Raw genomic sequence first — 23,802 nt, 5'->3', positions numbered from 1 at the left:
CTAACAACCTTAAGAGAATGGATTCTTTCTTCATTAGTGTGTTGACAGTGGTAGGCAGAATTGAATGTGACACGTGTCATGTAGCATGTCAAGATGAGGCCAGGTATAAGCCGTTACTAGACTCGATGATGGAAAGGCAAGATGCAGAGGTGTCATAGCCCTGCCTATTGACTTGACAATCGGCGGCTGTCTAATGCTAACCATCAGAGCAGTTGGCGGGAAGAGGATGCTCCTGAATGACTGAACGTTGCTTGGGCGGGGTGAACATGGGCCCATCACTCAGGGTTCGCGCTCCACGTCTTGCCATTGATCATTGATATGCAACGTGCCGAAATCATCATCCTCAATGACATCATGCTTACAGGCCAGGGTCAGCACCCGCAGACATCTCCTGGTCCTCATGGCCAAGTCCAAGGATGGCCCTGTAGGACAACAAGTTGTTTTTTATTTCCCAAAGGGGCCGTTAAGAAGAACAGAAGGACTTCTGATCAAATTAAAGAAAGGGGTCTCTCGGGCTGGACCAAAGTTCAAATAATGTCAAGACATACTTCCTGGACGCTTTTGGCAGCACTGGTAAGCAGTGTTGCTTTGTCTCAACTCCACATGGGGCTTTGCTCTCTCGAGAACTGGGTCAATGATGACAAACCAAGGTCACGAAGAGAGATGATGACATAAAAAAAAAATCATGCTCAATAGGATTACGCTGAGGCCCAGACAAAAGAACGGGCGCAATGAGGGGCCTGGTCTATCTGGAGCCCGTTTAGGCCAGTGTGAAGGCCAAACTCCCCATGGCGTCTTGCCCCATTGGGGACCTCTAAGAGGTCCAGGTGCACGACTTTAGGAGAGCACTGAGTGCTCCCTCAAATGGCACCTCCTGTCAAACACTGCTCTTGAGCGAGTCCCTGTGGCCAAAACCCTGCTCATGTTCCCATCTTCTCTTCTGCCTTTCAGTGACCTGGGATGCCATCTTGCATAGCTGGACACCACACCTCTCTTCGGGTAAGTGGAAAGATGGGTCCATCTGCCTGGATCTCTCCAGGCCCTGTTCCTTCACCTCTTCATATCCCTGATACGCTAATGATGATGCTCAAATTAGAAGCCCAGGATCCAGCCTCAGGCTTTATTCCTGCCATGTGAACCCCCTTAGGCCTATGTTTACAGAACAGATTTCCCAATGGACAACCTTGGGAAATTCCAAACATCGTGTCATGAGATACAGATCAAGGGCCTCATTAGGTCACAGGGAGGAGTCATAATGTTGGGTACTTCTACAGTTCTGAGGAAAACTAGAGAAAAACTGGAAGTTTACTTTTGGGCCGAATAAGTCTTCATTAGGGCTGATAGGCCTGAATGGGACCATCAGCAAAAGACATTCTCATCGGCTCTGGCCGTATCTTTCAGAGCTAATACCTTCAAAAATGGACTTCCGGGATGAATGGCCATTTTGTGGGTCCAGGACACCCTAGGGGTCTACAATTCCCTTCCAGTGCTAATTGGAATCATGGATAACTCGAATATCAAACTGGCATCTAGGCATCCTCAAACTTATCTCCGACCCCTCTGATTCTGTGAACTAGACCTACCTTTCCAGCAAGACAGTATGGGAGACAATTCTGGAGCCTCTCGAGGACAGGTGGTGTCCTCATGGTGCTCCAGGCAGGAAGTTACTTCTTCATGTAGAAGAAGATCCTAGCACACAGCAGAGGCAGAGCCTATCAGCCTCATGCATAGACGAAATTTCGGAAAGACTTTGTTTTGCCTAGCAAATTCTAGGACTAGCTGTATCCCCAGAGACACAGAGCAGGCTAGGCCAGGCACAGTCACTGGTGGGGCCCTAACAACCTTAAGAGAATGGATTCTTTCTTCATTAGTGTGTTGACAGTGGTAGGCAGAATTGAATGTGACACGTGTCATGTAGCATGTCAAGATGAGGCCAGGTATAAGCCGTTACTAGACTCGATGATGGAAAGGCAAGATGCAGAGGTGTCATAGCCCTGCCTATTGACTTGACAATCGGCGGCTGTCTAATGCTAACCATCAGAGCAGTTGGCGGGAAGAGGATGCTCCTGAATGACTGAACGTTGCTTGGGCGGGGTGAACATGGGCCCATCACTCAGGGTTCGCGCTCCACGTCTTGCCATTGATCATTGATATGCAACGTGCCGAAATCATCATCCTCAATGACATCATGCTTACAGGCCAGGGTCAGCACCCGCAGACATCTCCTGGTCCTCAAGGCCAAGTCCAAGGATGGCCCTGTAGGACAACAAGTTGTTTTTTATTTCCCAAAGGGGCCGTTAAGAAGAACAGAAGGACTTCTGATCAAATTAAAGAAAGGGGTCTCTCGGGCTGGACCAAAGTTCAAATAATGTCAAGACATACTTCCTGGACGCTTTTGGCAGCACTGGTAAGCAGTGTTGCTTTGTCTCAACTCCACATGGGGCTTTGCTCTCTCGAGAACTGGGTCAATGATGACAAACCAAGGTCACGAAGAGAGATGATGACATAAAAAAAAATCATGCTCAATAGGATTACGCTGAGGCCCAGACAAAAGAACGGGCGCAATGAGGGGCCTGGTCTATCTGGAGCCCGTTTAGGCCAGTGTGAAGGCCAAACTCACCATGGCGTCTTGCCCCATTGGGGACCTCTAAGAGGTCCAGGTGCACGACTTTAGGAGAGCACTGAGTGCTCCCTCAAATGGCACCTCCTGTCAAACACTGCTCTTGAGCGAGTCCCTGTGGCCAAAACCCTGCTCATGTTCCCATCTTCTCTTCTGCCTTTCAGTGACCTGGGATGCCATCTTGCCTAGCTGGACACCACACCTCTCTTCGGGTAAGTGGAAAGATGGGTCCATCTGCCTGGATCTCTCCAGGCCCTGTTCCTTCACCTCCTCATAACGTGATACGCTAATGATGATGCTCAAGTTAGAAGCCCAGGATCCAGCCTCAGGCTTTATTCCTGCCATGTGAACCCCCTTAGGCCTATGTTTACAGAACAGATTTCCCAATGGACAACCTTGCAAAATTCCAAACATCGTGTCATGAGATACAGATCAAGGGCCTCATTAGGTCACAGGGAGGAGTCATAATGCTGGGTACTTCTACAGTTCTGAGGAAAACTAGAGAAAAACTGGAAGTTTACTTTTGGGCCGAATAAGTCTTCATTAGGGCTGATAATCCTGAATGGGACCATCAGCAAAAGACATTCTCATCGGCTCTGGCCGTATCTTTCAGAGCTAATACCTTCAAAAATGGACTTCCGGGATGAATGTCCATTTTGTGGGTCCAGGACACCCTAGGGGTCTACAATTCCCTTCCAGTGCTAATTGGAATCATGGATAACTCGAATATCAAACTGGCATCTAGGCATCCTCAAACTTATCTCCGAACCCTCTGATTCTGTGAACTAGACCTACCTTTCCAGCAAGACAGTATGGGAGACAATTCTGGAGCCTCTCGAAGGACAGGTGGTGTCCTCATGGTGCTCCAGGCAAGAAGTTACTTCTTCATGTAGAAGAAGTTCCTAGCACACAGCAGAGGCAGAGCCTATCAGCCTCATGCATAGACGAAATTTCGGAAAGACTTTGTTTTGCCTAGCAAATTCTAGGACTAGCTGAATCCCCAGAGACACAGAGCAGGCTAGGCCAGGCACAGTCACTGGTGGGGCCCTAACAACCTTAAGAGAATGGATTCTTTCTTCATTAGTGTGTTGACAGTGGTAGGCAGAATTGAATGTGACACGTGTCATGCAGCATGTCAAGGTGAGGCCAGGACTAAGCCCTGCAAGATGCAGAGGTGTCATAGCCCTGCCTATTGACTTGACAATCGGCGGCTGTCTAATGCTAACCATCAGAGCAGTTGGCGGGAAGAGGATGCTCCTGAATGACTGAACGTTGCTTGGGCGGGGTGAACATGGGCCCATCACTCAGGGTTCGCGCTCCACGTCTTGCCATTGATCATTGATATGCAACGTGCCGAAATCATCATCCTCAATGACATCATGCTTAGAGGCCAGGGTCCTCAAGGCCAAGTCCAAGGATGGCCCTGTAGGACAACAAGTTGTTTTTTATTTCCCAAAGGGGCCGTTAAGAAGAACAGAAGGACTTCTGATCAAATTAAAGAAAGGGATCTCTCGGGCTGAACCAGTGCAAATAATGTCAAGACATACTTCCTGGACGCTTTTAGCAGCACTGGTAAGCAGTGTTGCTTTGTCTCAACTCCACATGGGGCTTTGCTCTCTCGAGAACTGGGTCAATGATGACAAACCAACGTCACGAAGAGAGATGATGACATAAAAAAAATCATGCTCAATAGGATTACGCTGAGGCCCAGACAAAAGAACGGGCGCAATGAGGGGCCTGGTCTATCTGGAGCCTGTTTAGGCCAGGGTGAAGGCCAAACTCCCCATGGCGTCTTGCCCCATTGGGGACCTCTAAGAGGTCCAGGTGCACGACTTTAGGAGAGCACTGAGTGCTCCCTCAAATGGCACCTCCTGTCAAACACTGCTCTTGAGCGAGTCCCTGTGGCCAAAACCCTGCTCATGTTCCCATCTTCTCTTCTGCCTTTCAGTGACCTGGGATGCCATCTTGCATAGCTGGACACCACACCTCTCTTCGGGTAAGTGGAAAGATGGGTCCATCTGCCTGGATCTCTCCAGGCCCTGTTCCTTCACCTCTTCATATCCCTGAAACGCTAATGATAATGCTCAAGTTAGAAGCCCAGGATCCAGCCTCAGGCTTTATTCCTGCCATGTGAACCCCCTTAGGCCTATGTTTACAGAACAGATTTCCCAATGGACAACCTTGCAAAATTCCAAACATCGTGTCATGAGATACAGATCAAGGGCCTCATTAGGTCACAGGGAGGAGTCATAATGCTGGGTACTTCTACAGTTCTGAGGAAAACTAGAGAAAAACTGGAAGTTTACTTTTGGGCCGAATAAGTCTTCATTAGGGCTGATAGGCCTGAATGGGACCATCAGCGAAAGACATTCTCATCGGCTCTGGCCGTATCTTTCAGAGCTAATACCTTCAAAAATGGACTTCCGGGATGAATGGCCATTTTGTGGGTCCAGGACACCCTAGGGGTCTACAATTCCCTTCCAGTGCTAATTGGAATCATGGATAACTCGAATATCAAACTGGCATCTAGGCATCCTCAAACTTATCTCCGACCCCTCTGATTCTGTGAACTAGACCTACCTTTCCAGCAAGACAGTATGGGAGACAATTCTGGAGCCTCTCGAAGGACAGGTGGTGTCCTCATGGTGCTCCAGGCAGGAAGTTACTTCTTCATGTAGAAGAAGATCCTAGCACACAGCAGAGGCAGAGCCTATCAGCCTCATGCATAGACGAAATTTCGGAAAGACTTTGTTTTGCCTAGCAAATTCTAGGACTAGCTGTATCCCCAGAGACACAGAGCAGGCTAGGCCAGGCACAGTCACTGGTGGGGCCCTAACAACCTTAAGAGAATGGATTCTTTCTTCATTAGTGTGTTGACAGTGGTAGGCAGAATTGAATGTGACACGTGTCATGTAGCATGTCAAGATGAGGCCAGGTATAAGCCCTTACTAGACTCGATGATGGAAAGGCAAGATGCAGAAGTGTCATAGCCCTGCCTATTGACTTGACAATCGGCGGCTGTCTAATGCTAACCATCAGAGCAGTTGGCGGGAAGAGGATGCTCCTGAATGACTGAACGTTGCTTGGGCGGGGTGAACATGGGCCCATCACTCAGGGTTCGCGCTCCACGTCTTGCCATTGATCATTGATATGCAACGTGCCGAAATCATCATCCTCAATGACATCATGCTTAGAGGCCAGGGTCCTCAAGGCCAAGTCCAAGGATGGCCCTGTAGGACAACAAGTTGATTTTTATTTCCCAAAGGGGCCGTTAAGAAGAACAGAAGGACTTCTGATCAAATTAAAGAAAGGGATCTCTCGGGCTGAACCAGTGCAAATAATGTCAAGACATACTTCCTGGACGCTTTTAGCAGCACTGGTAAGCAGTGTTGCTTTGTCTCAACTCCACATGGGGCTTTGCTCTCTCGAGAACTGGGTCAATGATGACAAACCAAGGTCACGAAGAGAGATGATGACATAAAAAAAAATCATGCTCAATAGGATTACGCTGAGGCCCAGACAAAAGAACGGGCGCAATGAGGGGCCTGGTCTATCTGGAGCCTGTTTAGGCCAGGGTGAAGGCCAAACTCCCCATGGCGTCTTGCCCCATTGGGGACCTCTAAGAGGTCCAGGTGCACGACTTTAGGAGAGCACTGAGTGCTCCCTCAAATGGCACCTCCTGTCAAACACTGCTCTTGAGCGAGTCCCTGTGGCCAAAACCCTGCTCATGTTCCCATCTTCTCTTCTGCCTTTCAGTGACCTGGGATGCCATCTTGCATAGCTGGACACCACACCTCTCTTCGGGTAAGTGGAAAGATGGGTCCATCTGCCTGGATCTCTCCAGGCCCTGTTCCTTCACCTCTTCATATCCCTGATACGCTAATGATGATGCTCAAATTAGAAGCCCAGGATCCAGCCTCAGGCTTTATTCCTGCCATGTGAACCCCCTTAGGCCTATGTTTACAGAACAGATTTCCCAATGGACAACCTTGGGAAATTCCAAACATCGTGTCATGAGATACAGATCAAGGGCCTCATTAGGTCACAGGGAGGAGTCATAATGCTGGGTACTTCTACAGTTCTGAGGAAAACTAGAGAAAAACTGGAAGTTTACTTTTGGGCCGAATAAGTCTTCATTAGGGCTGATAGTCCTGAATGGGACCATCAGCGAAAGACATTCTCATCGGCTCTGGCCGTATCTTTCAGAGCTAATACCTTCAAAAATGGACTTCCGGGATGAATGGCCATTTTGTGGGTCCAGGACACCCTAGGGGTCTACAATTCCCTTCCAGTGCTAATTGGAATCATGGATAACTCGAATATCAAACTGGCATCTAGGCATCCTCAAACTTATCTCCGACCCCTCTGATTCTGTGAACTAGACCTACCTTTCCAGCAAGACAGTATGGGAGACAATTCTGGAGCCTCTCGAAGGACAGGTGGTGTCCTCATGGTGCTCCAGGCAGGAAGTTACTTCTTCATGTAGAAGAAGATCCTAGCACACAGCAGAGGCAGAGCCTATCAGCCTCATGCATAGACGAAATTTCGGAAAGACTTTGTTTTGCCTAGCAAATTCTAGGACTAGCTGTATCCCCAGAGACACAGAGCAGGCTAGGCCAGGCACAGTCACTGGTGGGGCCCTAACAACCTTAAGAGAATGGATTCTTTCTTCATTAGTGTGTTGACAGTGGTAGGCAGAATTGAATGTGACACGTGTCATGTAGCATGTCAAGGTGAGGCCAGGACTAAGCCCTGCAAGATGCAGAGGTGTCATAGCCCTGCCTATTGACTTGACAATCGGCGGCTGTCTAATGCTAACCATCAGAGCAGTTGGCGGGAAGAGGATGCTCCTGAATGACTGAACGTTGCTTGGGCGGGGTGAACATGGGCCCATCACTCAGGGTTCGCGCTCCACGTCTTGCCATTGATCATTGATATGCAACGTGCCGAAATCATCATCCTCAATGACATCATGCTTAGAGGCCAGGGTCCTCAAGGCCAAGTCCAAGGATGGCCCTGTAGGACAACAAGTTGATTTTTATTTCCCAAAGGGGCCGTTAAGAAGAACAGAAGGACTTCTGATCAAATTAAAGAAAGGGATCTCTCGGGCTGAACCAGTGCAAATAATGTCAAGACATACTTCCTGGACGCTTTTAGCAGCACTGGTAAGCAGTGTTGCTTTGTCTCAACTCCACATGGGGCTTTGCTCTCTCGAGAACTGGGTCAATGATGACAAACCAAGGTCACGAAGAGAGATGATGACATAAAAAAAAATCATGCTCAATAGGATTACGCTGAGGCCCAGACAAAAGAACGGGCGCAATGAGGGGCCTGGTCTATCTGGAGCCTGTTTAGGCCAGGGTGAAGGCCAAACTCCCCATGGCGTCTTGCCCCATTGGGGACCTCTAAGAGGTCCAGGTGCACGACTTTAGGAGAGCACTGAGTGCTCCCTCAAATGGCACCTCCTGTCAAACACTGCTCTTGAGCGAGTCCCTGTGGCCAAAACCCTACTCATGCTCCCATCTTCTCTTCTGCCTTTCAGTGACCTGGGATGCCATCTTGCATAGCTGGACACCACACCTCTCTTCGGGTAAGTGGAAAGATGGGTCCATCTGCCTGGATCTCTCCAGGCCCTGTTCCTTCACCTCTTCATATCCCTGATACGCTAATGATGATGCTCAAATTAGAAGCCCAGGATCCAGCCTCAGGCTTTATTCCTGCCATGTGAACCCCCTTAGGCCTATGTTTACAGAACAGATTTCCCAATGGACAACCTTGGGAAATTCCAAACATCGTGTCATGAGATACAGATCAAGGGCCTCATTAGGTCACAGGGAGGAGTCATAATGCTGGGTACTTCTACAGTTCTGAGGAAAACTAGAGAAAAACTGGAAGTTTACTTTTGGGCCGAATAAGTCTTCATTAGGGCTGATAGTCCTGAATGGGACCATCAGCGAAAGACATTCTCATCGGCTCTGGCCGTATCTTTCAGAGCTAATACCTTCAAAAATGGACTTCCGGGATGAATGGCCATTTTGTGGGTCCAGGACACCCTAGGGGTCTACAATTCCCTTCCAGTGCTAATTGGAATCATGGATAACTCGAATATCAAACTGGCATCTAGGCATCCTCAAACTTATCTCCGACCCCTCTGATTCTGTGAACTAGACCTACCTTTCCAGCAAGACAGTATGGGAGACAATTCTGGAGCCTCTCGAAGGACAGGTGGTGTCCTCATGGTGCTCCAGGCAGGAAGTTACTTCTTCATGTAGAAGAAGTTCCTAGCACACAGCAGAGGCAGAGCCTATCAGCCTCATGCATAGACGAAATTTCGGAAAGACTTTGTTTTGCCTAGCAAATTCTAGGACTAGCTGTATCCCCAGAGACACAGAGCAGGCTAGGCCAGGCACAGTCACTGGTGGGGCCCTAACAACCTTAAGAGAATGGATTCTTTCTTCATTAGTGTGTTGACAATGGTAGGCAGAATTGAATGTGACACGTGTCATGCAGCATGTCAAGGTGAGGCCAGGTCTAAGCCCTGCAAGATGCAGAGGTGTCATAGCCCTGCCTATTGACTTGACAATCGGCGGCTGTCTAATGCTAACCATCAGAGCAGTTGGCGGGAAGAGGATGCTCCTGAATGACTGAACATTGCTTGGGCGGGGTGAACATGGGCCCATCACTCAGGGTTCGCGCTCCACGTCTTGCCATTGATCATTGATATGCAACGTGCCGAAATCATCATCCTCAATGACATCATGCTTACAGGCCAGGGTCAGCACCAGCAGACATCTCCTGGTCCTCAAGGCCAAGTCCAAGGATGGCCCTGTAGGACAACAAGTTGATTTTTATTTCCCAAAGGGGCCGTTAAGAAGAACAGAAGGACTTCTGATCAAATTAAAGAAAGGGATCTCTCGGGCTGAACCAGTGCAAATAATGTCAAGACATACTTCCTGGACGCTTTTAGCAGCACTGGTAAGCAGTGTTGCTTTGTCTCAACTCCACATGGGGCTTTGCTCTCTCGAGAACTGGGTCAATGATGACAAACCAAGGTCACGAAGAGAGATGATGACATAAAAAAAAATCATGCTCAATAGGATTACGCTGAGGCCCAGACAAAAGAACGGGCGCAATGAGGGGCCTGGTCTATCTGGAGCCTGTTTAGGCCAGGGTGAAGGCCAAACTCCCCATGGCGTCTTGCCCCATTGGGGACCTCTAAGAGGTCCAGGTGCACGACTTTAGGAGAGCACTGAGTGCTCCCTCAAATGGCACCTCCTGTCAAACACTGCTCTTGAGCGAGTCCCTGTGGCCAAAACCCTGCTCATGTTCCCATCTTCTCTTCTGCCTTTCAGTGACCTGGGATGCCTTCTTGCATAGCTGGACACCACACCTCTCTTCGGGTAAGTGGAAAGATGGGTCCATCTGCCTGGTTCTCTCCAGGCCCTGTTCCTTCACCTCTTCATATCCCTGATACGCTAATGATGATGCTCAAGTTAGAAGCCCAGAATCCAGCCTCAGGCTTTATTCCTGCCATGTGAACCCCCTTAGGCCTATGTTTACAGAACAGATTTCCCAATGGACAACCTTGGGAAATTCCAAACATCGTGTCATGAGATACAGATCAAGGGCCTCATTAGGTCACAGGGAGGAGTCATAATGCTGGGTACTTCTACAGTTCTGAGGAAAACTAGAGAAAAACTGGAAGTTTACTTTTGGGCCGAATAAGTCTTCATTAGGGCTGATAGTCCTGAATGGGACCATCAGCGAAAGACATTCTCATCGGCTCTGGCCGTATCTTTCAGAGCTAATACCTTCAAAAATGGACTTCCGTGATGAATGGCCATTTTGTGGGTCCAGGACACCCTAGGGGTCTACAATTCCCTTCCAGTGCTAATTGGAATCATGGATAACTCGAATATCAAACTGGCATCTAGGCATCCTCAAACTTATCTCCGACCCCTCTGATTCTGTGAACTAGACCTACCTTTCCAGCAAGACAGTATGGGAGACAATTCTGGAGCCTCTCGAAGGACAGGTGGTGTCCTCATGGTGCTCCAGGCAGGAAGTTACTTCTTCATGTAGAAGAAGTTCCTAGCACACAGCAGAGGCAGAGCCTATCAGCCTCATGCATAGACGAAATTTCGGAAAGACTTTGTTTTGCCTAGCAAATTCTAGGACTAGCTGTATCCCCAGAGACACAGAGCAGGCTAGGCCAGGCACAGTCACTGGTGGGGCCCTAACAACCTTAAGAGAATGGATTCTTTCTTCATTAGTGTGTTGACAGTGGTAGGCAGAATTGAATGTGACACGTGTCATGCAGCATGTCAAGGTGAGGCCAGGTCTAAGCCCTGCAAGATGCAGAGGTGTCATAGCCCTGCCTATTGACTTGACAATCGGCGGCTGTCTAATGCTAACCATCAGAGCAGTTGGCGGGAAGAGGATGCTCCTGAATGACTGAACGTTGCTTGGGCGGGGAGAACATGGGCCCATCACTCAGGGTTCGTGCTCCACGTCTTGACATTGATCATTGATATGCAATGTGCCGAAATCATCATCCTCAATGACATCATGCTTACAGGCCAGGGTCAGCACCAGCAGACATCTCCTGGTCCTCAAGGCCAAGTCCAAGGATGGCCCTGTAGGACAACAAGTTGATTTTTATTTCCCAAAGGGGCCGTTAAGAAGAACAGAAGGACTTCTGATCAAATTAAAGAAAGGGATCTCTCGGGCTGAACCAGTGCAAATAATGTCAAGACATACTTCCTGGACGCTTTTAGCAGCACTGGTAAGCAGTGTTGCTTTGTCTCAACTCCACATGGGGCTTTGCTCTCTCGAGAACTGGGTCAATGATGACAAACCAAGGTCACGAAGAGAGATGATGACATAAAAAAAAATCATGCTCAATAGGATTACGCTGAGGCCCAGACAAAAGAACGGGCGCAATGAGGGGCCTGGTCTATCTGGAGCCTGTTTAGGCCAGGGTGAAGGCCAAACTCCCCATGGCGTCTTGCCCCATTGGGGACCTCTAAGAGGTCCAGGTGCACGACTTTAGGAGAGCACTGAGTGCTCCCTCAAATGGCACCTCCTGTCAAACACTGCTCTTGAGCGAGTCCCTGTGGCCAAAACCCTACTCATGCTCCCATCTTCTCTTCTGCCTTTCAGTGACCTGGGATGCCATCTTGCATAGCTGGACACCACACCTCTCTTCGGGTAAGTGGAAAGATGGGTCCATCTGCCTGGATCTCTCCAGGCCCTGTTCCTTCACCTCTTCATATCCCTGATACGCTAATGATGATGCTCAAATTAGAAGCCCAGGATCCAGCCTCAGGCTTTATTCCTGCCATGTGAACCCCCTTAGGCCTATGTTTACAGAACAGATTTCCCAATGGACAACCTTGGGAAATTCCAAACATCGTGTCATGAGATACAGATCAAGGGCCTCATTAGGTCACAGGGAGGAGTCATAATGCTGGGTACTTCTACAGTTCTGAGGAAAACTAGAGAAAAACTGGAAGTTTACTTTTGGGCCGAATAAGTCTTCATTAGGGCTGATAGTCCTGAATGGGACCATCAGCGAAAGACATTCTCATCGGCTCTGGCCGTATCTTTCAGAGCTAATACCTTCAAAAATGGACTTCCGGGATGAATGGCCATTTTGTGGGTCCAGGACACCCTAGGGGTCTACAATTCCCTTCCAGTGCTAATTGGAATCATGGATAACTCGAATATCAAACTGGCATCTAGGCATCCTCAAACTTATCTCCGACCCCTCTGATTCTGTGAACTAGACCTACCTTTCCAGCAAGACAGTATGGGAGACAATTCTGGAGCCTCTCGAAGGACAGGTGGTGTCCTCATGGTGCTCCAGGCAGGAAGTTACTTCTTCATGTAGAAGAAGTTCCTAGCACACAGCAGAGGCAGAGCCTATCAGCCTCATGCATAGACAAAATTTCGGAAAGACTTTGTTTTGCCTAGCAAATTCTAGGACTAGCTGTATCCCCAGAGACACAGAGCAGGCTAGGCCAGGCACAGTCACTGGTGGGGCCCTAACAACCTTAAGAGAATGGATTCTTTCTTCATTAGTGTGTTGACAGTGGTAGGCAGAATTGAATGTGACACGTGTCATGTAGCATGTCAAGGTGAGGCCAGGTCTAAGCCCTGCAAGATGCAGAGGTGTCATAGCCCTGCCTATTGACTTGACAATCGGCGGCTGTCTAATGCTAACCATCAGAGCAGTTGGCGGGAAGAGGATGCTCCTGAATGACTGAACGTTGCTTGGGCGGGGTGAACATGGGCCCACCACTCAGGGTTCGCGCTCCACGTCTTGCCATTGATCATTGATATGCAACGTGCCGAAATCATCATCCTCAATGACATCATGCTTACAGGCCAGTGTCCTCAAGGCCAAGTCCAAGGATGGCCCTGTAGGACAACAAGTTGTTTTTTATTTCCCAAAGGGGCCGTTAAGAAGAACAGGAGTACTTCTGATCTAATTAAAGAAAGGGATCTCTTGGGCTGAACAAAAGTGCAAACATTGTCAAGACATAGTTCCTAGATGCTGTTTGCAGCACTGGTAAGCAATGTTGCTTTGTCTCAACTCCACATTGGGGCTTTGCTCTCTCGAGAACTGGGTCAATGATGACAAACCAAGGTCACGAAGAGAGATGATGACACAAAAAAAAATCATGCTCAATAGGATTACGCTGAGGCCCAGACAAAAGAACGGGCGCAATGAGGGGCCTGGTCTATCTGGAGCCTGTTTAGGCCAGGGTGAAGGCCAAACTCCCCATGGCGTCTTGCCCCATTGGGGACCTCTAAGAGGTCCAGGTGCACGACTTTAGGAGAGCACTGAGTGCTCCCTCAAATGGCACCTCCTGTCAAACACTGCTCTTGAGCGAGTCCCTGTGGCCAAAACCTTGCTCATGTTCCCATCTTCTCTTCTGCCTTTCAGTGACCTGGGATGCCATCTTGCATCGCTGGACACCACACCTCTCTTTGGGTAAGTGGAAAGATGGGTCCATCTGCCTAGATATCTCCAGGCCCTGTTCCTTCACCTCCTCATAACCCTGATACGCTAATGATGATGCTCAAGTTAGAAGCCCAGGATCCAGCCTCAGGCTTTATTCCTGCCATGTGAACCCCCTTAGGCCTATGTTTACAGAATAGATTTCCCAATGGACAACCTTGGGAAATTCCAAAAATCGTGTCATGAGATACAGATCAAGGGCCTCATTAGGTCACAGGGAGGAGTCATAATGCTGGGTACTTCTACAGTTCTGAGGAAAACTAGAGAAAAACTGGAAGTTTACTTTTGGGCCGAATAAGTCTTCATTAGGGCTGATAGTCCTGAATGGGACCATCAGCAAAAGACATTCTCATCGGCTCTGGCCGTATCTTTCAGAGCTAATACCTTCAAAAATGGACTTCCGGGATGAATGGCCATTTTGTGGGTCCAGGACACCCTAGGGGTCTACAATTCCCTTCCAGTGCTAATTGGAATCATGGATAACTCGAATATCAAACTGGCATCTAGGCATCCTCAAACTTATCTCCGACCCCTCTGATTATGTGAACTAGACCTACCTTTCCAGCAAGACAGTATGGAAGACAATTCTGGAGCCTCTCGAAGGACAGGTGGTGTCCTCATGGCGCTCCAGGCAGGAAGTTAGCCTCATGTACAAGAAGTTCCTAGCACACAGCAGAGGCAGAGCCTATCAGCCTCATGCATAGACGAAATTTTTGAAATACGTTGCTTTGCAAATTCTAGGACTAGCTGTATCCCCAGTGACACAGAGCAGGCTAGGCCAGGCACAGCCACTGGTGGGGCCCTAACAACCTTAAGAGAATGGATTCTTTCTTCATTAGTGTGTTGACAGTGGTAGGCAGAATTGAATGTGACACGTGTCATGTAGCATGTCAAGGTGAGGCCAGGTCTAAGCCCTTACTAGACTCGATGCTGCAAAGGCAAGATGCAGAGGTTTCATAGCCCTGCCTATTGACTTGACAATCAGGGGCTGTCTAATGCTAGCCATCAGAGTAGTTGGTGGGAAGAGGATGTTCCTGAATGACTGACCGTTGCTTGGGCGGGGTGAACATGTGCCCATCACTCAGGGTTCGCGCTCCAAGTCTTGCCATTTGTCATTGTTGTGCAATGTGCCGAAATCATCATCCTCAATGACATCATGCTTACAGGCCAGGGTCAGCACCAGCAGACATCTCCTGGTCCTCAAGGCCAAGTCCAAGGATGGCCCTGTAGGACAACAAGTTGTTTTTTATTTCCCAAAGGGGCCGTTAAGAAGAACAGGAGTACTTCTGATCTAATTAAAGAAAGGGATCTCTTGGGCTGAACAAAAGTGCAAACATTGTCAAGACATAGTTCCTAGATGCTGTTTGCAGCACTGGTAAGCAATGTTGCTTTGTCTCAACTCCACATGGGGCTTTGCTCTTATAAGAACTGGGTCAATGATGACCAACCAAGGTCACGAAGAGAGATGATGACATAAAAAGAAAATCATGCTCAACAGGATTACGCTGAGGCCCAGACAAAAGAATGGGTGCAATGTGGGGCCTTGTCTATCTGTGGCCAGCAGACATCTCCTCGTCCTCAAGGCCACGTCCAAGAATGGCCCTGGCAATAACAACACATTGTTCCTTATTTCCCTTGAGCATACCGAGGATACCAATATCACTTCTCAAGTCAGTTGCATATATGGCTATCTAAAATGTCCTGGTGGTGGACTGTAGCTCTAGCTATCCTTGACTATGAGTTCTTCACTTTTGACTTAGTGATCCAGCTATAAACCTTCAGGTAGCCCCACTTTCTGGTAAGAGAATACATCATAGCACTTGTGACTTAGTGATCGTTCTACAAACCTTCAGGGAGCGCACTCTGGTAGAAGAGTACATCACAGCAGGCATTTTCTTCGGGACCTTAATGCTGTGAGACAGAATAAAATTAGTAAAACAAGATGCCGAGTCATTTAAAGACATTCTTGTATGGTGAAATATCTGCTAACTAGTTCTACAAGTGAAATAAGTTAGTTGTAGGGTCAGTGGGGCCATTTGTGATTTCCTTACCCTTGCTAATAATTCCTGTGTGTGATAGGCCTTGTGCAATTCAGGAGTCAGGGGCTGGAGATTTTTTTGTTCAATGGAATTATTCATTGATGACGTGATCTAGGGCATAAGGAAACCAATCTCAAAACTGTCTAGAGATGTTCCTTCCTCCTGGCCACCTTTCACATTGCCAGCTGGTACTTTGTTCAGAGGATAAGCAAACTGTCTACTGCATACTCCTATCCTTTTTTCAAAACTGAATACACAAATTTCCCCAGGTTTTGCCTGGCTGTAAAAACAATCATCAGTTAAAAAAAAAATGACTTATCTGGATGGTGATGAGAACAATTCTCTGAATGTGGTGAATGACTCATACAAATAGCCATCAGAGGTCCAGAGGTGAGCCCTTCAATTAATACAAATAAGATTTCCAGGTCTGCCTTTGCCTAGTGAGCCTTTGGTAATATTCTCTAAGCACTATGTGTGGGTTTTGTCTCCTCGCTTTTGAGGTAATATGCACAGTAATTTTGTCTAGTGACACAAGATTTACATCATTTCTCTTTCTGAGAACAGAGTTGCTGACACTTTCATCAAGTAAATATGTAACAAATATGAACAACGGAAATATGGAATCGAAAGCAGGGCAAGTAACTGGAATATATACTGACAATTATACTAGCATTTCAAAAATATTGTCTTCCTGTTAGGTAAATAAAATAGAAGATATTTCTACATCTGCTTCTGTTAATATTGAGTATTTTTAAGGAAATTTCTTTTATTTTGTTTCATCTTAGAGATCTAACTAGAAAATTCATTTCAGAAAATACAGTTAAGTAACTATAAACTTTAGAGACTCTATGTATAGTTTTATATGCAACCTTCTGAGGTCTATGTATCTTTTGGAGTCTTACTGGAGGTTACTGTTGTGATATTTTTGAAATTTTATCCAATGATTCATTACGGAGTATTTGTTGCTTCTGTTCTTTCCTTTTCGTTTTAACTATTTTCTATATTATATAAAAGATATAAATTGAAGGATTATTTTAGAAATTTATGTTGGCTAATAATCAGTATGATCAATTTCTTGCAAAACAATATCACACTGTATTTTTTATTATTTACTAGAGTTTCAGAATAGAGACCCATTACTTAAAAAGAGTCTGTGTTCATACTATAATATTCTTCACTTCTAGTTTATTCAGTGAAGGCTGACCTGAGTTCACTATTCTTTTTCAATATGAAAAATATATGTTATTTTTATATCTTCTCTATGGCTTATAAGTCATAGATATAAGACATTTGAATGATTCTGAAATATTAAAGAACATCTTTTCTTTATTAGTTAATTGCTGCTTGGACGGTGTAAATTTACTGAGCTATAGAAATTCAGTATATGTCACGCTATACAAGTATTCCATATTTCAACAGAAAGTAAAATATACCAACAGTATAGTGCATATTGGTTGAGGCATTTCTTAAGAATGTTGTCTTGTACATGGTATTTTACTTGGTGCATAATGACTGATGTGCTCAAAACTGGACAAATATTCATAAGGAAATCAATGATTTAATATATAATACTTTGGTAGTGCAATAGTTTGAATAGGAATAACCCCATAAACACACGTGTTTGAATGCTTGGTCACCACGGAGTGGCACTATTAGGAGATATGAGCTTGTTGAAGTATATGTGCCCTTGTTGGAAGAAGTGTGCCACTCCTCAGTGACACACTTTAGGGTCTCAGATGCTCAAGCTAGGCCTAGTGTGGTGTTGCAAGGAGCCGCTTGTTCGTCCTGGCTGCCCAGAAGTGAAATAATCACATAGAAACTGTATTAATTAAATCACTGCTTGGCCCATTAGCTCTAGCTTCTTATTGGCTAACTCTTATGTATTAATTTAACCCATTTCTATTAATCTGTGAATCACCACGAGGCTGTGGCTTACCAGCTAAAGTTCTGTCTGGCTCCAGCAAGGCTACATGGCTTCTCTCTGATTCCACCTTCATTCTCCCAGTATTCAGTCTAGTTTTTCCTGCCTAGCTCTATTCTCCTATAGCTCTACTATAGGCCCAAAGCAGTATCTTTATTCATTAAGCAACAAAAGCAACACATAGACAGAAGGACCTCCCATACCAGTGTGACACTATTTTCCAGAGATCTGCTGATCCAATTGTAGGACTCTCAGTTTTCTCTCCAGCACCATGTCTACCTACATACCACTATGTTTGACAGACACAGTGTTAGAAAGCACAGTAAAACAATATAATGTTATTTAAGATAGCTTAAGTAATATTTATTAAAATAAATGTAGTTAATATAGGTAAAATTGGAAGTACTGTTTATAAATATATATCATAATAATAGAAAATATCATTGACATCCATACAATAAAAATCTTAATTTTCAATTTTCCCAATACTTCTAATTATAAACCAAAAATATAAATACTAAAATTTAAAGGTTCCAAGTCATTGCATGCATAAGTTTCTAAGATTTCATATTATTTGTAATAGGATTGATATTTTTAATATGAGTTTTTTAAAAAGTATTTTATTTCCTCTTGACCACAAGTCCCTTTCCTCTGTTTATCTTTTTGCTTTATAAGCCACTTAGTTTAGCAAGGGTTATAGGTGTGACCCTGTGTTTAGAACTACCTATTGAATCATTGTAGATTCACCAGTGGGTATAAATCATAAAATAATGACTCCCTAGAATAATTATGGAAGAAGAGGTAGGTCCCCATGAGTCTGTCTCCCATCCATGGCTAGTTGTAATAGTTCAAGTTTTGTGTTGTCCTAATGTAGGTAACCACACATGGTATGAGTTTATTGTTGCAACGGTTCCATCACACCCAGAAGGAAAATATTTCTTAGCTCTCATTTCTATCTTAAAGTTCTTACATTCTTTCTATCCCACCTTCCTTGAGCCATACATGGAATCGTATAATTGTATTTTTAGTTCAGTACTTAACCAACTGTGACAGTTGTATTTCTCCATTGTCCTGACCATGAATGCTTGATAATGCACCAATAAGAAAAAAAAACATGATTAAGGTCCCAGATTGAAATATTATATCACACAGGACATAAGGCAGAGGTTCTCAAACTTCCTAATGCTGCAAGCATTTAATACAGTTCCTCATACTGTGGTGATCTCAAACCATAAATTTATCTTGTTGCTATGTCATAACTAGAATTTTGCTAGTTGTGAAGCAATGTAAATATCTGACATGGAGGATATCTGATATGTGACCACCCCCAAAGGGGCTGTGACACATAGACTGAGAGCCACTGATAGGGGTTTTAATCTAGAATAATGCTTATAAAAAACTATAGAAATGTAAATGGTATATAACATAACTATTAGTTTAATGTAATTGAAAGGCCTTACAAACAGTGAAACTTACATCTTTGTTTTATATGAATGACACAGTAAGTCTTTATGGGTTTTCAATATGAGTGTCTGGTGTGTATGTGCATGTATATGCATGTATATCTCTGTGGGGGGGGTGTGGGGGGGTGTTTGTGTACATGACAGAGAAGCCACAATATCAGGCTGTCAGTGTGTTTCTTAGAATTAACTAAGTTTCAAAACTCTAAACACACAACATTTCACTAGCATTTCATCAGCCCTCTCTAAACATAGTTTTTTTTAAAGTAATTTTATTAAATTATAAAAGTTTCCATTAACGCCCCTCTTCCCAACACCCTTCCACTCCCCCCCCTCTCCTCCTCCCTCTTTGTCCCTAAGGGCAGTCAGGGTTTCAAGCCCTGTGGGAAGTTCAAGTTCGTCCCCCCTCCCTCCAGGTCCAGGAAGGTGAGTATCCAAACAGACTGGATCCCAAAAATCCAGTATATGCAGAGGAAACTAGTCCCAGTGTCATTGTCAATGGCTTCTCAGAAAGACTCCGGGCCAGCCACATTCAGAGAATCTGGCCACATTCAGAGAATCTGGTTGGATCACGTGCTCGTTCAGTCGCAGTCCAACTGCCCTTGGTAAACTCTCATTAGATCCGACCCCTTGTATCAGTGGGTGATAGCATCCCTCCCTCGCAGTCCTTTGTCATTTTCTTCGTCCTTCTGCTCCTCATTTGGACCTTGGGGGGCTCAGTCCGGTGCTCCAATGTGGGTCTCCGTCTGTATTGCCATCCATTGCCAGATGAAGGATCTATAGTTTTATGAACCTAAATCAAAGACTTTTTGAAGCCATCTCTAATGGGTGATAACGCATTATTGATTTACATACTGTCTAGATGATGATAATGGGAATGACAAAAATGACAGAGGTAGGTCTGGTAGATGCAAGTATAAGTTTAATGTACTTGGTTTGGATAGGAAATTCGGAAAACACATGTGACAATAAATGGTTCATGTGACTCCTTTATTGAGAGACATTAGCTAATGTTTGATAAAAATAGAAATGCCAGTTATTGTCCTGAGTTGCTTCTGGTAATGTAGTCTATAGACATGAGTGCAGCAGTAATACTCTTTTTTCAATGCGGAAGTAACTTCCTGAGTTACTGAGATGAGAAAGAGTTGGTAAAAGCAGGTTTGTACAGGATGTTTTAGTGTTTATGTTCTTTTGCCCTAGTCATCTCGGTGAGATATACTGAAAGTTTAACCTTGCAGCAATACTTATTCCTTTTAATTTTTCTAAATGTCAAGCTCCAATCTCCCAAACTCTTGTTCTCCTATGGTTGTTCTGCTATAGTGATTCTGCTAAAGCTTATTAAATCTACATACTTCCAGTTTTAATAAGCTAAAGATGGAAAATAAAGCACCTTAAAAATCCAGACAACAGTTATATAGGAAGTAACCCAATTATACTGAAAGGCTAACTTGTCAGGAACAGCCTTGCCAAGGTCAGTGGTGAACACAATCATCTGAGGACTGTGAAATAGTCTAAGATACCAATCAGAGAATAGTTAAATGTCCTTTGATAGCAAAATAGGATGTCCAGAATGATCTCAATGTGATGACCTCTTTACTCACAATGTCCCTACAAAACAGCTTCCCTAGGAGGACTTCAGCCTTAAGGTTTCACATTAAGGAGAAGTTTGATAGTTTAATTACTGTGAACACTTTGATATCAACTGTATTCAAGTACTTGAGTGAATACTTGATTTAAAAAACATATAAATACATATATAATTGATTAAAGAAATATAAACAAATACCTTTAGTATTGAAAGAAAACATGACCAAATTCTTATATAGAGGGATGCAACTATCAATAATGTTGGGAAAGTCCTATGGGAATATAGACATAAATAATACCTAAAGACAATTATGGTAAGTTCATTATAACTGCTATTATTTTTTAAATGGATTTGTTTGTTTTTTTTTCTTTTGCCATTTATTTCTTTGTTGGGTAGAATAGCAGTGGTAACATCATGTTCAGGAATAGAAATAAGCAGATTCTTTTTTCATTACAAGTGATAAGATAGTCATGGAATTAGAGGATACATTTAAAATGAGTACAATTCATATAAAACACGTTGATTTAATTCCACAGTGGGTTGAAATTAGAAATAGGGAAATATTTATTGATAATCTCCAAAATATTTAAAAAATAAAATGAGAACGTCTAAGTAATTTGCTGATCAAATAAGACATAAAAAGAGAAACTGAGAAGTGTTTCAAACTAAATACGTATAAAAATTAATATCTTCAAATTCAAATGTAACTAAACTGGCTTGGAAGATATTTTTTAGAACTGATTCTTAGATTACAAATAAATAAAAGCCTTAAATAAATGATATTATATTCCAATGAATGGTAAGAAAATGACAAAGAATAAGAGAAACAGGACATTCATAAAGAGAACAGTAAGTAATCAAATATATTTATGTATATATGTACATATACACATATGTAAATATCTGTCCCATATATATGTATATAGGTTTACATATATGGGGTGAGAGAAAATGAAAGTCAGTTAAATTAAAACACACCAATTAAAGAAGGCATGAAAGAATGAAGGACAACCTAGCCACTAGTGTAAAGGTTAATAACAGAACTGTCATTTATATCTTCTGAGAGAGGAAAAATCAACTTTCTCCAATGAAAGACCATTGGGTATATAAATTAGCCTATGGCAGAGCTTCGGTTCAGGAATAGCTAACCAAAATAGAGTAGATTCCACATTTGGGGTTTTGGTTTTGGGTTTTTCTGCTGTTGTTGTTTGTGTGCTTTTCTTGGGTCACAGTATTATTTTTTTATTTTTGGCTGTTATTACATTTTGTTTACTTTGTTGGGGGTTGTTGTATTAATTTTTAGGTTTTTTTTTTAAAAAAACAAAGTTGTGTGTGTAAGGATGAGGAGAGAATTTTAGTGGACATACACAATTAAAAAAACCAAATCCATTAAGAGGATAATGTTAAGAGACATCTAAAGAGAATAATTTTTTAAATCAAGATACAAATATAAATATTAAGACACATGAGAAATGATATTATAGGATATGTGTGTGTTAAATAATACAAAGTGCCCATAAACTCAGCAACTTAGATGAAGTTAAAAAAAATCAAAAGATGCAAATATAAAAAGATGCAAATAGAAAAATTAGTAAGTAGATAACAAAAAAGAGTATTTTCTAAACAAATTAACTTTTTATTAAAAGCATTCTTGCAAGGAAATATAGATTACACTAAATTTTAAAACATGAGTTTCATATGATCTTCTAGAAGATATAAATGCTGGAATTATTCCCTTGTTTAATATTTAAATTGCCTTCACAGAAAACAATACTACATGTAAAATGAAGGGCATATAGCAACATATTTCATTAGCATACATATCTGTGTTCAAACTTTTAGAAAATGGAGTTCAACAATATTTAGTCATGGTTTGCAATAAAATCAAAATAAGCATGGAATTAAGTTTGGTTTAACATTTAAAAATAAATCTGTATTTGCAAACCACTAAAAATTCAAGATGAAAACATTGAAAAGTGTACTCATTCATAAAATATGTGTTCCCGTAACTACTCACAATTAGCCAAGCATAGGCACATGCATGTGACTTTCACTTTCAGGAAGATATAAAACAGAAAAGTGTTGATTGAAAGACCAGATTGCACAACAAAGTGGGAGTTTGTCTCAAACAAACGTCAAAATTAATTTTTATACTTTTGGAAATTAATCAAAGACTTACACATTTCTTTTTCTTTTGAAATGAAATGTTAAGTTTGTTTCATTTTACTCTTTTTACTTATTTTCCAAAAGCAATTGTTTCTCATTTAATATACCAATCCCAGCTCTGACTCCCACTCCTCCTCCTGCTCCCTCCAATTTCCCCGCACATCACCCCCATTCCACTTCTCAGAGAGGGTAAGGCTTCCCACGGGGACTCAACAAAATCTACCACATCAGTTTGAGGCAGAACCAAGGCCCTCACCACTATAGTTATGCTGAGCTATGTAACATTGGGGGGCCAGCTTGTTGGGGTTTTTGTCCTGCCCAATTCCCCCAGCTGTTTAGTCCCAGACAAAAATCACACAACGGACTCTATAAGTTATAAAGCTGATTGGCCCATTAGGTCAGGCTACTTATTAGCTAATGCTCACATCTTGATTATCCCATTTTTCTGATCGATGTTAGCCATGTGGCTCAGTACCTTTTTCAGTGGGGTAGCTCACATCCTGCTGCTTCGGTGATCTGGGCAGGAGTGGGAAGAATCAGCTTCCTCCTCCCCAGAATTCTCCTGCTCTCCTTGTATCATTTCCACTATAAGTTATAAAGCTGATTGGTCCATTAGGTCAGGCTACTTATTAGCTAATGCTCACATCTTGATTAGAGCAAGGTAACCCTCCAATGAATGGGCTCCAAAATGCCAGTTCAAGCAGTAGCGATAAATCCTGTGTGGCCAGCAGCCCCACAGTCTGCCCCTGATCTAAAATTGTCACCCACATTCAGAGGGCCTAGTTTGGTTCTATGCTGGTTCCCCCACTGTCACTCTGAAGTCAGTGACCTCCCATTAGCTCAGGTAAGCTGTTTCAGTGGATGTCCCCATCATGGTCTTGACCCTTTTGCTCATATTATCACTCCTCACTCTCTACAACTGGACTTTGGAAGTTTGGCCCAGTGCTTCACTGTAGATCTCTGCATCTGCTTTTATCAGTTG

At 43.9% G+C, this 23,802-nt stretch overlaps 2 long non-coding RNA genes and 10 other non-coding genes across 14 annotated transcripts in view; all 12 read left to right on the top strand.

The window, feature by feature from the left end:
* Positions 1 to 628: 628 nt before the first annotated feature.
* LOC148118000 (small nucleolar RNA SNORD115) lies at positions 629 to 712 on the top strand. Its single transcript, XR_015736607.1, has one exon. It is a non-coding gene; the product is annotated as a small nucleolar RNA SNORD115 (small nucleolar RNA).
* A 1,675-nt stretch (positions 713 to 2,387) lies between these two features.
* Positions 2,388 to 9,590, top strand: LOC148117995 (uncharacterized). Of its 2 annotated transcripts, XR_015736290.1 has the most exons (8): positions 2,784 to 2,832; positions 4,079 to 4,192; positions 4,569 to 4,616; positions 5,886 to 5,999; positions 6,377 to 6,424; positions 7,672 to 7,785; positions 8,163 to 8,210; positions 9,482 to 9,590. It is a non-coding gene; the product is annotated as an uncharacterized LOC148117995 (long non-coding RNA). The 2 variants fall into 2 exon arrangements; XR_015736291.1 differs by lacking the exons at positions 2,784 to 2,832; positions 4,079 to 4,192 and adding an exon at positions 2,388 to 2,407.
* LOC148117999 (small nucleolar RNA SNORD115) lies at positions 2,463 to 2,545 on the top strand. The gene has a single exon (XR_015736594.1). It is a non-coding gene; the product is annotated as a small nucleolar RNA SNORD115 (small nucleolar RNA).
* LOC148117998 (small nucleolar RNA SNORD115) lies at positions 4,248 to 4,329 on the top strand. The gene has a single exon (XR_015736588.1). It is a non-coding gene; the product is annotated as a small nucleolar RNA SNORD115 (small nucleolar RNA).
* LOC148117997 (small nucleolar RNA SNORD115) lies at positions 6,055 to 6,137 on the top strand. The gene has a single exon (XR_015736593.1). It is a non-coding gene; the product is annotated as a small nucleolar RNA SNORD115 (small nucleolar RNA).
* On the top strand, positions 7,841 to 7,923 carry LOC148117996 (small nucleolar RNA SNORD115). Its single transcript, XR_015736592.1, has one exon. It is a non-coding gene; the product is annotated as a small nucleolar RNA SNORD115 (small nucleolar RNA).
* A 60-nt stretch (positions 9,591 to 9,650) lies between the features above and the next one.
* On the top strand, positions 9,651 to 9,733 carry LOC148117994 (small nucleolar RNA SNORD115). The gene has a single exon (XR_015736591.1). It is a non-coding gene; the product is annotated as a small nucleolar RNA SNORD115 (small nucleolar RNA).
* Positions 9,734 to 9,987: 254 nt separating this feature from the next.
* The window catches only part of LOC125400634 (uncharacterized), a 97,314-nt gene continuing 83,499 nt past the window's right edge, over positions 9,988 to 23,802 (top strand). The window contains exons 1-4 of one of the 2 annotated variants that reach the window (XR_015736405.1): positions 9,988 to 10,020; positions 11,292 to 11,405; positions 11,783 to 11,830; positions 13,078 to 13,188. This is a non-coding gene — a long non-coding RNA (uncharacterized LOC125400634). Of the gene's footprint in view, positions 10,021 to 11,291; positions 11,406 to 11,782; positions 11,831 to 13,077; positions 13,189 to 23,802 lie in introns of those variants that run through there. The other variant, XR_015736404.1, reaches the window with a different exon arrangement.
* Positions 11,461 to 11,543, top strand: LOC148117993 (small nucleolar RNA SNORD115). Its single transcript, XR_015736590.1, has one exon. It is a non-coding gene; the product is annotated as a small nucleolar RNA SNORD115 (small nucleolar RNA).
* Positions 13,250 to 13,332, top strand: LOC148117992 (small nucleolar RNA SNORD115). The gene has a single exon (XR_015736609.1). It is a non-coding gene; the product is annotated as a small nucleolar RNA SNORD115 (small nucleolar RNA).
* On the top strand, positions 15,077 to 15,160 carry LOC125400859 (small nucleolar RNA SNORD115). The gene has a single exon (XR_007232119.1). It is a non-coding gene; the product is annotated as a small nucleolar RNA SNORD115 (small nucleolar RNA).
* On the top strand, positions 16,007 to 16,071 carry LOC125400856 (small nucleolar RNA SNORD109A). Its single transcript, XR_007232117.1, has one exon. It is a non-coding gene; the product is annotated as a small nucleolar RNA SNORD109A (small nucleolar RNA).

Source organism: Myodes glareolus, chromosome 24 (assembly GCF_982192425.1).
Source record: "Myodes glareolus chromosome 24, mMyoGla1.1, whole genome shotgun sequence".
In the NCBI taxonomy this organism is placed as follows: domain Eukaryota; kingdom Metazoa; phylum Chordata; class Mammalia; order Rodentia; family Cricetidae; genus Myodes; species Myodes glareolus.
This window is presented reverse-complemented; position numbering and strand designations above follow the sequence as displayed.